The 15,212-nt window shown below is 40.0% G+C and overlaps 1 protein-coding gene across 9 annotated transcripts in view; it reads right to left on the reverse strand.

Annotated features, from left to right (window-relative positions):
- MARCHF8 (membrane associated ring-CH-type finger 8) overlaps positions 1-15,212 on the reverse strand; it is a 139,161-nt gene that overhangs the window by 86,022 nt on the left and 37,927 nt on the right. For 2 of the 9 annotated variants that reach the window (XM_055092700.1, XM_055092699.1), the window contains exon 2: positions 10,391-10,483. The exons of 5 other annotated variants lie outside the window; for them this stretch is intronic. The gene's annotated coding sequence lies outside the window, so the exon portion shown is untranslated. Of the gene's footprint in view, positions 1-7,593; positions 7,847-10,390; positions 10,484-15,212 lie in introns of those variants that run through there. 2 more of the 9 variants (XM_063607366.1, XM_063607364.1) reach the window with 2 other exon arrangements.

Below are 15,212 nucleotides of genomic sequence, written 5' to 3' on the forward strand. Positions count from 1 at the left end.
TTAGATTTTGAAGGTATTCTGAAGAATTCAATGGTGAGAAAGTATAAAAAGAATAACAGGTATGAGACTCATGTGACCTTAAACGGATCAACATCTAATGCCACACACTTTCCAAAAGTGGCATTATTCCTGGATCATTATTTAAGATAATAAATAAAGAGGTTACATTGTCTAATTAGAAATTTGAAAAAGAAGGCAAGAAAACTTCACTTGACTCCTCATTCATATCCCACTACTGTCCCATCTATCCTACTCTTCTAGGAAAAGGTGGTCTACACTCACATTCAACATTTCTTCACTTTCTATACACATTTCAACTAACTACAATCTGGCTTCAGTACAGTAAGGTCTACAATGCTCTCTATATTAAGCCTAAAAATTGTTTTGCAGCCCTCATGTTATTTGACTTGATACTTTTACTCTCTTCCTAGTCTTAAAATACTCTTTTCTTTGACTTAAATGACATAACACCGTCCTAGTGTTCCTCCTGCTCCATCTCCACCTCTGCAGATCTATCCCCTATAGCATGACATTGTACGCAGAGATTCCTCAAAGTTCCATTTAACCCTCTCTGATTCTCATTCTGTGCTCCCTTTTCCTGGGTGACTTAATCCATAACTTTGGCTTGAATGCCCACCTTTGCAGATGTTATTTGAAAAGAAAATATTGATAAATCAGACTTTATTGAATTTAAAACTTTTGCACTTTAAAAGATACCATTAATAAAACTCAAGATAAGCCACCGACTGGGGAAAAAATACTTGATAATCATATATCTGATAAAAGACTTGTATCTGGCCGGGCACGGTGGCTCACGCCTGTAATCCTAGCACTTTGGGAGGCCGAGGCAGGCAGATCACAAGGTCAGGAGATCGAGACCATCCTGGTCAACATGGTGAAACCCTGTCTTTACTAAAAATACAAAAAATTAGCCAGGCACGGTGGCGGGCGCCTGTAGCCTCAGCTACTCGGGAGGCTGAGGCAGGAGAATGGCGTGAACCCAGGAGGCGGAGCTTGCAGTGAGCCGAGATCATGCCACTGCACTCCAGCCTGGGTGACAGAGTGAGACTCCGTCTCAAAAAAAAAAAAAAAAAAAAAAAGACTTGTATCTAGAATAAAGAACTCCTACGTTAAGACAAACAACATAATTTTAAAATAAGCAAAGTACATTAACAGACATTTCATCAAAGAAGATATATGAGAGCCTGGCTCTCATATGTGCCTGTAGTCCTAGCTATTCAGGAGGCTGAGGCAAGAGGGTCGTTTGAGCCCATGAGTTCGAGGCTACAGTGAGCTATGATCACAGCACTGTACTCCATTCTGGGCAACAGCATGAGACCCCGTCTCTAAAAAATAAAATAAAATAATGAAGACATATGAATAGCTAATAAACTCACGAAAAGATGCTAAAAATTAAAACCACAATGATATACCACTATACCCCCACTAGAATGGCTACAACCAAAAACACTAGAATGGCTCCAATCAAAAAGTCAATACTAATTGTTTGATATAGAAAAAATTAGATCTCTCATGTATTGCTGGTGAGAATATAAATTGGTATAGATACTTGGAAAATAGTCTGGCAGTTTCCTAAAAAGTTAAACATAAACTTATCCTATGACCCAGGAACTGCAGTCCTTGGAATTCATCCAAGAGATATGAAAACATATGTCCACACAAAGACACATACATGAATGTGCATAGCAGCATTCCTCATAATAGCCCAAAACTGGAAATATTCCAAATGTCCACCAACTAAAGAATAGATAAAAATGTGGCTTATCTATACAATGAAATTCTATTCAGCAATTAAAAGGAAAAAACCAATCATATACACTACAACATGGATGAACCTCAAAGATTATGCAAATTGAAACAAGTCAGACACAAAAGTCTATATATTATACAATTCCGTTTCTATAAAGTGTCTTGAGAAGGCAGATCAGTGATTGCCTCATGTTGGGTGTAGTTGTGGGTACTATCTGCAAATGGGCAAGAGGGAACTTTGGGGGCAAAGGAAATGTCTCTAACTGGATTACAATGACACTGCACTACTTCAAATTTATTAATCACTGAATTGTACACTTATAATAGGTGAATTTTATGGTGCCTAAATTATACCACAAGATGCTCATTTAATACAGCTTACAAGGCCCTATGTTATCTATCCCACCTCATTTTGTACTACCCCTCTCTCTACAGTCCAGCAACAGCAGTGTTTCTTCAGTCCCCTCAGACCTCCCAGCATCTTACCACCACAGCCTATGTATATGGTATTCTCTGCCTGCAACACTCTTCCTTCCCCTTTTGGGCTAACTAACTCTTCCTCAATCATCTGACTATCCTGACAGAAGAAATTCCACATTCATAGTTCTTTATAGGATCAATGAAGAACCTCTACTTCATTAACAATGTTCACAGTTAGAATGTTACATTTATTGAGTTCTTTAATTAATGACTTTCTCCCCTACTCAGCCGTAAGCTCCCCAAAGGCAGCATATCTCATTTTGCTCACCTTTGTATCTCTCTTTCTGTGGCCCAATGCTTATCACATAAGATCTATTAAATAAATGCTGGTTGGATCAATCTCCCTGAGACAGCAGGCAAAAATGGCTGAGAATTTCATTTGTAACTCAAACTATTAAGCAACACTGTTCTCTGTCTCAAATCCTGATCAAGTACCCTAGTGGAGATTTGGAAACAACTAACAAAAATTCATGTTTGTCAACCTGGTACAATTCATTTCAGATGGGAAGAAACCCACTGATCTTTAAATATCTGCAGCAGATTGACCATTTCAGACTTAGTTGAAAATTGAAATGGATTTCAAATATAGTGGAATGTAATCTAAGTATCTTTAAGAATAATTTTAGAAGATGACAAGTATAAGTAGTTAAGAATTACTGATCAAAGCATTTTAAGACAGAGGAAAACCTGAGTTTCCTAAGTTACAGATGAGAAATTTCAACCTTTGAGTCAAAAACCCAATGCTGGATAGATAGCAAGTTATGGAAGCTTGCTATCCAACAGCTGAACGAGAGCCCAAATATGCTACTGCACTAGTATCACCTCAAAGCCTTCTTCCCTTCACTCAGCCAGGAAAGAAGGCTCCCCCTGCCACATCACATCTCGCCTTCTGTCTCACTCTCACTTAACCACTGGTTAGCAAGGCTAACCTTAAGCTATAAAGCTATAAAGATTGCCCTGCTCCTGCCTTTTACTGAAATGAAGACCAAAATTAAACTTGAAAGCTCTGAGAAATTTCAGGGAAGATGACAGAGAAACACCACAAGGTCTCCATATGTTACCCACTAAAAAACAGTCTGATGCAAATTTTGTTATTTGGGCTTGGCCTGTTAAAACTATTAGCTTTAAAAACAGTGAGTTCATTTTAAAATATAAAAATGAGCTGAATTTTTATTTATTTATTTATTTTGAGACAGGGTCTCGCTCTGTTGCCCAGGCTGGAGTGCAGTGGTGCAATCTCGGCTCACTGCAACCTCCACCTTCCTGGTTCAAGCAATTGCGCTGCCTCAGCCTCCCGAGTAGCTGGGATTACAGGTGCACGCCACCACTCCTGTCTAATTTTTTTGTATTTTTAGTAGAGACAGGGTTTCACCATCTTGGCCAGAGTGATCTCGAACTCCTGACCTCAGGCAATCCGCCCGCCTTGGCCTTCCAAAGTGCTGAGATTACAGGCGTGAGCCACAGCGCCCGGTCATGAGCTGAATTTTTTTAATGCAACAAGAATAAAGCAGGCCAGGAGTGGTGGCTCACACCTGTAATCCTGGCACTTTAGGAAGCCAAGGCGAGTGGATCACTTAAGCTCCGGAGTTTGAGACCAGCCTGGGCCACATGGTGAGACCCCATCTCTCCTAAAAATATAAAAAAAATTGCTGGGCGTGGTGGTGCATGCCTGTGGTATCAGCTACTTGGTCGACAGATGGGAGGATCACTTGAGCCCAGGGGACAGAGGTTGCAGTGAGCCAAGATTGTACCACTACACTCCGGCCTGGGTGACAGGAGGAGAACCTGTCTCAAAAAAAAAAAAAAGTTAACTACCAGAAAATATATATGCAATTACCAATAGTGAAGAAATCATAAGATATTACAAACATATCCCACAGACTAAAGTTTATCCAGAAACAAAAGACTGAAGTTTGTTAGTTTTTAAATCTCCTAGAGTAATTTAGAGCATTGCCAGGTGCAGTGGCTTGTACCTGTAGTCCCAGCTACTTGGGAGGCTGAGGTGGGAGGACCACTTTAGGCCAGGAGTTCTAGACTGGCCTGGGCAACATAGTAAGACCTTGTCCCCCACCAAAAAAATTCAGATCATTACTAGAGGTAATAAACGGTACAATAAATGTTAAATAAAACAATAATAAATAAGCAATGCTGAAAATAAGTGGAAAATAAAATCCAAAGCATAAATAATTTAAACAGATGAAGTATATGAAGAAACTAAAAAGTATAAAAATACTGCCTGTCAATAGTAATGGAGGAAAAAACTAGATGAAAGCATTTGTAAATCTTAAGTACTTTACATGCATATTTCATTTAAATCTCACAGCAGTGCCAGGAGGGAGAGAAACTTTTATCTCCCTTTCATGCATGGCTTAGAGAAATTAATCAACTTGCCCAAGCTTTCACAGCCATATTTCAAGGACTCTCAGCTGCTAGCATTTGCTTGACCTTACAGAAGGTGTCAACAAAAAGTTTTTATGCAACTAGACCATAATTGCCCCTGACTAACCAGGGATTCCAAGGTGCCAATTTCAGAGATGTTAGAATGGATAAAAATGCACAACTTATGCTTGACTAAATGTGATAGCGTGCAGCAACCGATCAGGTGAACCTAAAATATGTAGCAGTTTTTTTGTTTTTTGTTTTTTTAATTTCACAGTGGCACTGCTACAGGAAGGACTAAGATAAAACATAATTATGTTCCTGTCTTAGTTATAGTAAAGAAGAGCTATTATAATCCCTATGGATATAGAAGACAACATGGAATTCACATTTGAAGTATTAAATAGTGACAGGCCTTTTGTTGCCTTTTTTGTCTATACAGAGGGACAACTTAACCAAAGCAATGGTTATATCTGCCTAAAATTTGGCAAAGATAATAAATTAGATATTTCAAAAGTGGGTTACTTTAAGGCACTAAGATACCCCTCAAACAGTTAGGTTGAATTCATGGCAGATATTTAACTGTAGCATTTTGAGTTCACTTGCAAATTTGTATCACAAGCCACAGAAAAGAAACACTGCATTTAAAAACTATAGCCCACATCCTTATGCTCTTTCATCTTTATTCTAGTAGAAGATGCAAGGTAATTTTCCAACACACAACCTCAGAGGTTGAAGCCAAGAGCGGCAGAATGGATGGATTCAAGGTGTGCCAACAATGCTACCCAGTAGGAAAAAATTCCATAAAAACTGGGCCCCTAAGGAAAACAACAAAGCCTAATGCTGAAGTCCTGTCCAAATCCAAGTGCTTGGCTAAGACAGAGCAGTCAGGCTGTAGACTGAAAGGCAGTGTATGCAATTTAGAATCCCCAGAAGTAGAGTAACAGAGAGACACCACAGCTGCATGAGAGTGAGATGCTAATGTGGGGCAGGCAGGACTCGGCTCCAGACAGTGCATGCTATCAGGACTCCTTCCATGACTCAGGAAGACCTCAGTACAACCACTGGGGCAGGTACGTGAATTAGGTAAACCAGGTGCAATTAACTGGAAAAAGGGCCTGGACTAATGTCTGGGCTTTCTGAAAGATTTTGCATCTCAGGGAAATTATGGAATAGCCACAGTATTCCCTTGGTAATAGAATGCAAAAATACTGAAAACACTCAAAGTTAAGAAAAGGGAAAAGAGAAGATTTGTTAGGGTTCTTTTAGCATTTCACTTCTGAGAAACAGAACAGGTGTTTTCAACACTTGGAAAACACCTTCAATCCATCAAGCACAGAAATAGTCTGCGTTTGGCCAGGCACGGTGGCTCATGCCTGTAATCTTCGGGAGGCCGAGGCGGTGGATCGCCTGAGATCAGGAGTTCGTGACCAGCCTGGCCAACATGGTGAAACCCTGTCTCTACTAAAAATGCAGAAATTAGCCGAGAGTAGTGGCGGGCGCCTGTAATCCCAGCTACTCAGGAGGCTGAGGCAAGAGAACTGCTTGAACCCGGGAAGTGGAGGTTGCAGTGACCCAAGATCATGCCATTGCACTCCAGCCTGGGTGACAAGAGCAAGACTCCATCTCAAAAAAAAAAAAAAAGAAAGAAAGAAAGAAAAGGAAAGAAAAGAAATAGTCTACCTTCTTGAGCTCCTACAAGAGCTCTTCAGTGCTTGCCCTGCAGAGAACAGTGTCTGATCCCTATAGATAACGAAAGGAGGATGAAGGAGAGGTCAAGGCTCCAGCAGCCCAGCGTTCTCCCTGGGTATTCAGCACATCATTAGAGAATAAACCTGTTTACTTTGCTGCCTCCTTGAAGGCTCAGTAACGAAGCCATGATTAGAATTGCAGGCATGGATTCCAGCCACTTATCACAAGATGTTCCATTTTCTCTTGCTATGTAACAAACTACCCAAAACTTTGTTGCTTGAACAGCCATGATTTCCTATTTCTCATAATTCCATGGGTTGGCTGGGCAGCTCTTCGGCTGCCCTTAACTGACCTACAAAGGCTGCTTCGCTGGGCTCAGTAGGGAAGGCAGGGCCTTCTCCATGTGGCCTTTTCTTCTAGGCTTCTTCACATGGTGGCAGCAGCATCCCAAGACAGTTCACCCACTACACATGGTGCCTCTGCTTGCACTGTGTCTGCTGATTGAGACCAAAGTCAAGAAGGGGGAAAAGAGACTCTACCACTTGATGGGTCCTGTGGTTTGAATGTGTCCCCCAAGTTCATGTATTGGAAACTTAATCCCCAATGCAACAGTGTTGACAGGTGGGACTTGTAAGACGTGATCAAGCCATGAGGGCTCTGCCCTCGCTAATGGATTAATGCTGTTATTGAGGAAGTAGGTTAGTTATCATGGGAGTGGGTTCCTAACAGAAGAATAAGTTCAGCCTCCTTCCCTTCTCTCCATCCCAGGCACATGCTCTCTTGCCCATCTGCCTTCCACCATGGGATGATGCAGCAAGAAAGCCCTCACCGGATGTGAGCCCCTCAACCTTGGACTTCCCAGGCTGCAGAACTGTAAGAACTAAATCTCTGTACTTTATTAATTATCCCATCTCAGGTACTCTGTTACAGCAGCACAACACAGACTAAGACAATGGGAGAAACAAGTGAAGTCATACTGCAAACCGGCAGAGCTGGGAGCGGGGACAGGGGGCAGTGATTCATTAGGAGCCGTTTTGTAACAATTTACCACGTATGTTTTCGCTGCTTTTTCCTCTGATAATAATAGTTTTTATCAGTAGAGTGTTTTTATAAGGTGTTTTCACACCTATTATAAATTCAAAGCTAATTATGATCTTTATAATACGGGGAAAAAGGTGCTCAACTCTATTTCTACTACAGAATAACATTAATAAATAGATCCAAAAATATTCCCAAGGTTTAGAGACTAGAATTCCTTCTAGCAATCCATACCTCTTGAAGATCTCACGTTCCTTAACAAACACATGGATCTTGTGAAGCATCTTTAGTAGGCTGACAGAGGAAGAAACTGTGGCCAAAGTTTATAACAGAAAAATCGAAGGCAATTGTACTTCATTTGAAGTGCTTCCTGCAGAAAGAATTCTCAGCATGTCATTGTACAATGCAGCATGTAAGGACAGTGGCACACACTGCTCTGCACCAGTCAGCTGTCATCTCAGGCCGGAACAAGCATATTCTCCACATACTGCAGTAAACCAGAAAAACCAGAGCAGAATTTGCCTCACTACTCACCTTACCCCCTGACCATCCGAGATATGTCTGCCTAGGCAGGACAAATCTTCTCAAGGACCCCTGTACATGCCATGGTCAACCTTACCCTTGTTCATTCTGTCCCACCTTCTTGGGATGCTCTTTCCTCTTTGCCCATCAGGCCCAAAATTCCCTGGCCTTCAGACCACACCTCAAAGCATTTCTTCTCTACAAGCAAAACATGTTCCCCTTTCCCTTCCTTACAACCCATAGCAGTTACCCAATTTCTTTACAGGTGGACATTAGTCACATTAAAAACAGTCCTTCAATGTAAGTGATGGTTAATTTCACATGTCAACTTGACTAGGCCACAATATCCAGATATTTGGTCAAACATTATTCTGAATGTTTCTGTGAAGGTATTTTTAAGATAAGACTGACATTTAAATTGGCAGACTTTTTTTTAAGGCAAGACCGTATTTATTCCCGTTTTACAGACGAGGAAACACTCAGAGAGGTCAAGTGATCCACCTGCTCTAGGTCAATACATGACTCAGCTGAAACTTCCTCTCCTAGATATACAATGAGAGTAATGCCAGACCTGCTTCTCAAAACAGATATGCACAAGAAAACTGTTTTAGTCTCATTCTTCTGACAACTAGAAAGTAAATATTCACCAGGCCCTCCCTGTGCACATAACATTATCATAAGTCAGAAGTCTGTCATTAAGAACATAAAATCACAGTGCAGATTGGGAGTGGGAAGATACACAGAAAGGATACCAAGAGTTTCTGTCAACTGCCCCTGGTTTGAGTTCAACATTTTTTTAAGAGATGCAATTTTTTTTTTAGGAGATGGGGTTTCACTATGTTGCCTAGGCTGGACTTAACTCCTAGGCTCAAGTGATCCTCTTGCCTCAGCCTCCCAAGTATCTGGGACTATAGGTGCCTGTCACCACACCCAGCTTCTAAATTGGTGGATTCTGAGTAAAATATCTTGCTTTCCATAATGTGCGTGGGCCTCAACCAATCAGTTGAAGGCCTCAATATAAAAATCACTGACCTCCCCCAGAAGAAGAGGGAATTCTGCCAGCAGACTGCCTTCAGCCTTGAACTCCAGAATCAACTCTTCCCTGAGCCTCCAGCCTGCCAGCCCACCCTACAGATTTTGGACTTGTTAGTCTCCACAATCATATGAACCAATTCCTTAAAATAAATCTCTCTCTCCCAATCTCATCTAGCTATCTAGCTATCTATCTATCTATATATAGGTATATCTGTACACACACACACACACACACACACCCTATTGGTTTTGTTTCTTTGGAGAACTCTGACTGATACAATATATCACATAGTTTAGATCATTCCTTGCAGGGTACAAAGCCTGGCCTACTTAAAAGGCTATATGATCCCTGGAGTGTTGCATATTTTTTAGCAATTCCTACAGTCTTCTGTACCATCATGTTTCTTTAGTATTCCCTACGGTGTTCCATACAGAGCAGGGGTAAAAATATTCCAGGAACTTGAATTTGTGCTTCCTTATGACTAAACCTTGTATCCTTCCAGTTTCCTAACCTTTCTGCACCATTGACTGTGATATGTATACATACTAAACAAGCTGAAAGAAAGAAAAGGAATACTGCTCCTATTTTCCCATGGTGAAATCCCAAAGGTGGTTAATGTCTATTAAAAACTAGTAGTTTTATTACTAACTGGCATACAGGTGGTAGAATTAAAAAAAAAAAAAAACCACTACAAACTATTATTTGCTTTATGATCCTGGAATCCATTCTTTTCAATTTTCTCCACCTAGAAAACATCTTTTAGTGAAAAAACTATAATAAAAGCAAAAAAATGTTTTAGTCAATCATCAAAATAATAACCCAAGACCAAATTTAAAGTAATATAAATGTAAATCAGGAATAGTTTTTAAAGTCAGCTATCACGTCTTAGAGATTTTTAGTTTATTTTAAATCCCTTTGGGAAGACCTAGAATATTTCATTCATTTAACCTAAGCAAACAAATGGACAAGGACGTATTCTCATAGTCTGACCCAATTTTCCGAGCATCTTCCAAGTGCCAGGCTCCTACTAGGAACTGGAAAATTTTAGAAGTGAACTGGTGCTATCATTCGTCCCTAAAATAGATTAGTGAATGCCCAGAAAATAAAGAATGCTCACATTTAAGCTACTCTCTAACAATGTGCATATTTCTGCTACTACCAGTTGAATTGTGCACATTATCAAAAACCTATTGTTTAATCTCCAAACCTGTTTATGTCAGTTGTACTCATTCTGCAATGGTATAATTTAATTGAATACTATATAAACTGATCACAAATGGACAAACATGTGGCTACAAAAGTAAGAAGTTACTATTTCTATAAAACCTAAGTTGAATACTTTGGAAAGCATCCATACAGGCATATTACTTTCCTTAAAATTTTTTGACAAATTGAGTACATATAAAACAACTATAAAAGACTAGAAAACAACACTAAAATACCAGAATCCTGGCTAGGTGCAATGGCTCATACCTGTAATCCCAGTACTTTGGGAAGCTGAGGCAGAAGGATCACTTGAGGCCAGGAGTTTGAGACCAGTCTGGGCAACACAGCAAGACCCCATCTCTACAAAAAAAATTTTAAATTAAAAAAAAAAGATAGAATTCTATGCTCTGACTGCTTCAGATGTTCCTAAAGTCTCAATCTACTTTAAACAGAGTGAAACTAGAAAACACAGAAGCTACTCTATAAATGTGGTTTTTAGAAGAACAATAATACAGAACTGAGAGGACCCGTAATACTCAAAGAAAGATTACTATCCTAGATCACAAGACTGGCCTTTTGCATCCTCCACTATTCCCAGAACAATCCATCAGTAGCAGTAACGTTACACTTGAATACTTCCTGAAGTCAAGTTGTTTTATTTAAAACTGAAATATCCCTCTAAAAGACAACAACAACAACAACAAAAAATAAGTATGTATGTACAAGGTATTCACTGCAGCACTATTTCTAACGGCAAGACACTAAAGACAATCCAAATGTCCATTAATATGGGACTGACAATAAACTATGGTAAATTCACACAATGAAATAGACAAAAAGGCATGACAAATGCCTCTATATACTTCTATGGAGTGATCAGCAGGAAAAATAGGAAGAAAAAAAAGCAAGAAGAAAGTTATACATAGTGTGCTACCATTCACCTAAGACGGGATTAGGAGGCAGAAACTATATGTGTGTGCACACGCATGGACATGTGCGCGCGCACACACACACACACACACACACTCTTGCTCATATGTTTTAAATGGAATGCAGGAAAAAAAATGGAACCACAATCAGAGCTAGACTTCTCTGATTCTGCCTTGTTTTACACATTTAGCTCTGGAACCATGTATGTGTTTTCCATAATTGTTTAAAAAATAATTGAAAAACTGTCATCTCTAAAATTCAAAAGCAAAGTGAAATGACCCTAAATATTTGTTGAATTGGTGGTATAATCATGCAAAAAGGAATTATTTCAAATGATTTAAAACAGTTTTACCAGACATCCCTAGAGGAATCTATCCTAAAAATGAAAAGAATTTGGGAAAGTGCTTTTAATTCTTAAACTATTTTCAGTAATCATATTGTTAGCAGTAACACTGACAAGTAATGGTATCAATATGATTATGATCAAGAACCAAAATTTTTAGCATGAGACAAAGATAAAATTAAAGAAATTCAACAAAATCATCTGTTCCTAAGTTTATAATGGAAAAATCAGTATGAAACTCATAAAATATTTTACCTTAAAAATAACGTATTTCCTAGCCCCATTCACTGAAAAGGCCTAGAAGTAACAACCAATCTGTAGTTTCCAGACTGTGGTCACTAAATACAATTTCCCTCTGAAAGGAACCAGGGCTGGTTAAAGAAAGGGATAATTCCAGATCTATGGCTGTTAATGTACAAGATGAGCCTGGACATCTTGTCACACAAGAAAGCAAGAAGCCATCAGAAGCACTCATGCCAAAATGACCCAGGAGCTAATGTGAAGGCACTCCCATTGGCCAAAGAAGAGACAATTTGAACCAGGTGCAGTGGCTCATGCCTGTAATCTTAGCTCTTTGGGAGACCGAGGCAGGGGGATCACCGGAGGTCGGGAATTCGAGACCAGCCTGACCAGAATGGAGAATCCCATCTCTAGTAAAAATACAAAATTAGGGCCGGGCGTGGTTGCCCACACCTGTAATCCCAGTACTTTGGAAGGCCAAGACTAGCGGATTGCCTGAGGTCAAGCGTTCAAGACCAGCCTGGCCAATGTGATAAAACCCCGTCTCTACTAAAAATACAAAAATTAGCCAGGCGTAGTGGTGTGCACCTGTTGTCCCAGCTACTTGGGAGGCTGAGGCAGGAGAATTGCTTGAACCCGGAGGCAGAGGCTGAAGTGAGCTGAGACTGCGCCACTGCATTCCAGCCTGGGCGACAGAGTGAGACTCTGTCTCCAAAAATAAAAATAAAAAATAAAACATTAGCCGGGCGTAGTGGTACATGCCTGTAATCACAGCTACTCAGGAGGCCAAGGGAAGAGAATCGCTTGAACCTAGAAGGTAGAGGTTGCAGTGAGCTGAGATCATGCCATTGCACTCCAGCCTGGGCAACAAAAGCAACACTCTGTCTCAAGAAAAAAAGAAGGGACAATTTGATCATTAATAAGAATAACTGTGGCTGGGTACACTGGTTTGTGCCTTATAGTCCCAGCTACCTGGGAGGGTAAGGAGAGAGGATCACTTGAGACCAGCCTGGGCAACATAGTGAGATCTATCATTAATTAATGTAATTAACTCATTAAAGAATAACTGCAATGAAATTAAGAAATCATCAAACATATTAAATTCACATGTTGGCTGGGCATGATGGCTCACACCTGTAATCTCAGTACTTTGTGAGGCCGAGGTAGGAAAATCTCTTGAGGGCCAGGAGTTCAAGACCAGCCTGGGCAACATAGTGAGATCCCATCTCTCCAAAAACGATTTCTTTTTTAATTAGCTGTGTTTGGTGGTGCATGCCTGTGGTCCCAGCTACTTGGGAGGCTGAGACAGGAGGATTGCTTGAGCCCAGGAGGTTGAGGCTGCAATGAGCCATGATTACACCACTGCACTCCAGCCTGAGTGACATTGTAAGACCCTGTCTCAAAAAAAAAAAAAAAAAAAGAAAAAGAAAAAGAAAAGAGTATGTGTTTATAATGATACTTTTTAAATAAAGGAAAAAGCACTGGCCATTTTTGGAAATGCTAGGGACCCTCCAAGAGTTATAAGTAAAGAGAAAGAGTCACTCATTTAACCTGACTTCCCTGTATAAGCTATACCTCTGGGTAACTGAACAGTCTGTAAAAAGAAACTTCTCTATGCTAGTATTCCAGCGAATAAATGAAAAAGGAATGATGAAATTAGAATTGAACATCTTGCATGCCCATGATTAAGTAATGGATCTATGTGAAGAATAAGTGGTCACTACTGTTCCAAAGCAAAAAAATCATTTCACAAAATTCATATATAATAGTATGAGCAAGTGCACAAGATAAACGACATGATTTTTTCAGTAAATAACATTTCAAGAAGACAGAAAATAAGGAAAACCAATAGCTTAAAAGATATTGAAGAAAACCTATCAACCGAATGTAATGTGTAGACCTTGTTTACATCCTGATGCAAACAAATCACAGTACACACAAACACACACACAAAACTGTGAAATAACTTTGGAATGATAGTGGTATTGTGTGATTCATTCTAAGAAAAACAGCCCTTATCTTTCAGTGAAAGTACTCAAATATTTACAGATAAAATGAAAAGAACAAGAATGTACCCCCAAAAATGGACTGGGAGAGGGATATAAAGAAACAAAAGAGGCTATGAATGGATGCCAGCTAGTGCCAGGCACAAGGCGGTTCACGGTATTCTTCCTTTACTTCTGTGTATGTTTTAAATTCTCCATAATAAAAGTTTTGAAACTTTGATGTATGACTGTATGTCTGTATGCTTTAATAATGAAATGTTAATGGCATATAAAATTTTTCAGGATTTCCTGCCTTATGTTAAAACGGCTTCTCCAGTTCTTTCCACAAAAGAGGCATCTGGGGGTCAAGTCCCTTATTTCTCTGAATTATCAACTTAAAGCATAGGGCCTGCTACCCAGGAAGTGCTCAATAAATGTTAAATGAACGAATTCTGTTTGCTATACTTCTCTGCTCTGCTAAACCTTCCAAAACCCTAATCTAGTGATCCAACTTGTAGTAAAGGATGAGTAAATAGAATCAAGTATTAAAAAGACAAAAAATCCAAAACCCTGTATGTACTTAACCTTTTAAGTCTATGTTCCATAAAAAAATGGTTGTTTTTTTCTTGTGGTAAAAAACACAAAACATAAAATTTATGAAATTAACTATCTGTAAGTGTACAGCATTCAACAGTGTTAAGCATATTCACATGGTTGTGAAACAGATATCCAGAATTTTTTCATCTTGCAAAACTGAAACTATACCCATTGAACAACAAAAGGTGCTTATTCTTTTTTTTTTTTTTTTTTTGAGACGGAGTTTCGCTCTTGTTGCCTGGGCTGGAGTGCAATGGAACAATCTCGGCTCACTGCAACCTCCGCCTCCCTGGGTCAAGCGATTCTCCTTGCTTCAGCCTCCCGAGTAGCTGAGATTACAGGTGCGCACCATCACGCCTGGCTAATTTTTCTATTTTTAGTAGAGACGGGGTTTTGCCACATTGGCCAGGCTGGTCTTGAACTCCTGACCTCAGGTGATCCGCCTGCCTCAGCCTCCCAGTGTGCTGGGATTACAGACGTGAGACACCACGCCTGGCCCAAAAGGTGCTTATTCTTAATACTTCCTACCCATTGTCTATTCTGTCCTACACAGACCTCTAGCTACCACAAGCTTTCAAAGTATTATTTTCTGACAATATACATTGTGGATCACCAGCACAATAACATCAAATAAAAAACAACCAGTCCTTAAAGAAAATAGGAAGGGTCTTAAGTCTGACTGTGAACAGAAGACCATATGACCTCCTGTGCAGAGGAAATGAAGATAGGGCTGGAATGCGGTTTCAGGGTCACTCTAAACGGAAGTGAGGAACCAAAACAGGAAGAGGCAGGCCCACAGCTAAGAGGAGGCCACACGGGCTGCAGAAGGACTCATTCCATGTCTGCATTTAACAAAGGCTTACCACTGCTTAGGCAGCCCCATAACAATGATGCAAAGGCCCCTGGTAAGCACATAGACTCACAGGTGCCTTAGGTCAGGTACCTGGGGAAGCACTATGCAAGTCTCATTCAATAGACTTTTAGTTAAATATGC

Source organism: Pan paniscus, chromosome 8 (genome assembly GCF_029289425.2).
Source record: "Pan paniscus chromosome 8, NHGRI_mPanPan1-v2.0_pri, whole genome shotgun sequence".
NCBI classification, from domain to species: Eukaryota; Metazoa; Chordata; class Mammalia; order Primates; family Hominidae; genus Pan; species Pan paniscus.